Raw genomic sequence first — 2607 nt, forward strand, 5'->3', positions numbered from 1 at the left:
TTTGATAATCTTGTGATATTCTATTAGGTCAATAAAATTATTGCAGTACTTTTCCCTACACGGATGGAAACTCAGAAAGGTTTTAACCAGTGTCAAGTTAAAGAATGTTTTATATCATGGGAAGTGTGAAAAATACATTGGCAAATGTGAAAAAAAACCCAGCTATTAAGTTACAAACTGATCTTCCTATGAGAGGAAAGAAAAATTAGGTTGTGAAAGGAACCTAGATGTAGAAGGGAAATTATTCCCAAGAGAAAATGGTAGGGGAAAATAATACCTACATTTTTGTTGAAAAGGAACCCTTATGCAAGGAGCCTAGATCTCATCCTATTTTGTTTGATGATGATTTCTATAATACTCCTGAAATGATATGTCAAGAAAAGGTTTTCCAACCACATGCACGTAGTCTATAGGATAGGACTAGTAAAAATATTTTTCAGTGTATCACAAACCCTTTCATGTCAAATTACTCTCCTAAAAAGGAAAGACCAAAACATTTAGAGCCTAAAAGTTTTAATGATGAGAAGACCTCTTGTTCTGAGTTTACCATTCCTAACCTTGACGACAATGAAATGTTGAGAATGTAGCTTGTTGAGCAAGAGGCCATTGATAAGAAATTTTAGAAGGAAAGGGAGGAAAAGATCATGAAGGCCTATGAAGAAAAGTAAGAGTTACTAAGGAGAATTGCTTCTTTGAAAAAGAAGAATGAGATAGCAGCCAATTCCTAGTAGTCTAAAATTGTGGGTCAAGTGGAATAACTTAAAATACAAGAGCTAAAGTTGCTAGAGGATCAAGATCTAAACCAAGAGGGTCCTGTGATATAACAAATCAAAAGTTATAGGACCCTAGATGTTAAACAAGATTTAGAACATGATGTTGTTGTTCAAGATAAGGGGGAAAAAAAGGAAGTTGGTATTAGGATAAATGAACCAATAAAGCCCATCTAGACTCATGATTCTTTATCACCTTTTGATGTTGTGTTAGAAAAAAGGAGGAAAGAGAAAGATTCTTTTGCTAAGAAATTAGAAATTGTAGAAAATGAGGCAACCATGGCTGAGATGAATAATAAAATTAAGTTTCTAGAAAATGTTAAGAAGTAGTTTATATTTTCTCCTAAAGAGAATGATAAAACAAATATTGCATGTTAGAATACTACTAAATTGTTTGCTTCTTTCTTGTCTTCTTTATCACAAAAAATGGATCCCAATAAATCTATTGTAGATCCTAGTACTAGTAATGCTTTTAACAATAATGAAAGAAATGTTGTCAATACTTCTAAGATTGATTTACAAAGAAGACCTATTTAGTTAGAAGGCTATAGACATTTATGTTTTGAAGGTTTTCCTATTTTTCCTAACCCTATCCCATAGGAAATGAGGAAAAGATTTCACAATATTTTTTGGAAATAATGCTATTACTTGTGAGGATCACTTGAGGAATTTTCTTGACATGATGAGTGACTATGAGGTTGGGGCTGAAGATATTATCATGAAGTTATTTGTTTCATAATTAACTTAGGATTCTAGAGAATGATTCAAGAGGCTTCCTAAATCATCCATTACAGATTGGAAAGACATTGAATATTGTTATAAGGAACAATATGGTGATAAACAAAACCCAAGTTATATTCTAACCGAGTTCAATAATATTAAGAAGTTGCATAATGAATTTGTTACTAGTTTCAACACTAGGTTCTAGAAGAGTATGTATAAGTTAATGCAAGCCATGCAAGATGATGATAAGGTATGTATGATTACTTATTTGAATGCCTTTGATGGTAAAATTTCATATCAGCTGAGGGATAAGGAGCCTAGGACTTTAAGAGATGCTTTTAGAATTGCTATCAATATAGAAAATAGTTTGAGAATTTTAGGGAGATTGGAGAATGAAAGAGTTGACCCTAGGTTATTTGGGAGTAAGGGAAATAGAAAAGAAGAGCACAAATATATAGGAGGAAAAAGGTAGGAGCCTAGTGAGATGATTCAAGTCTTGAATGCTATAAAAGGTTTGAATCTTCCCCAAGGAAAGAATGATAGGAATCCCACTGAAAATAAGGTCCCTTACTAGTCCAATTTTTGTAGACATAATAGATTGAAAAATTTCCCTTATAGTACTACTTGGAAGGATGGTCACCTTAATGTTCCTCCTCTTAAAAATACTAGTAATAAGGTTACCTCTAATACTTTATCTAAAAGTTTCATAAATGTTGTAGATGACCCTAAACCCGCTACTGAAACTACATGGTGTTTTGTTTGTCAGTTACCTCATGCTCCTAAGTATTGTGCAGTAACTTTGTCATTTTTTGGAAACCAAACTGAGGTAGAACAAAGTCAAGAAAATGAAGAAAATAGTGATGATGTAGGATGTAATATGTTTGAGTCACATTATGACCATTATGGCAGTAACGATCATGACCAAGATGTAGTGGAACAAAGATAGTTTCAAGGTCATATGTAGCAGCAAGTATTTTCTGATGAAGAGAGTGATGCTAAGGACAATGTATGTAACATGGCATATACTATATAGAAGGTGATACTAAGGAAGCCTTCCAGAGAAGAGGTTGATCAGATTATGGCTAGCATGGTAGCTCAAGTACAAACCAGACAT

This window comes from Cupressus sempervirens, chromosome 11, assembly GCF_028749045.1.
Source record: "Cupressus sempervirens isolate cs-2001-9-10 chromosome 11, ASM2874904v1, whole genome shotgun sequence".
NCBI classification, from domain to species: Eukaryota; Viridiplantae; Streptophyta; class Pinopsida; order Cupressales; family Cupressaceae; genus Cupressus; species Cupressus sempervirens.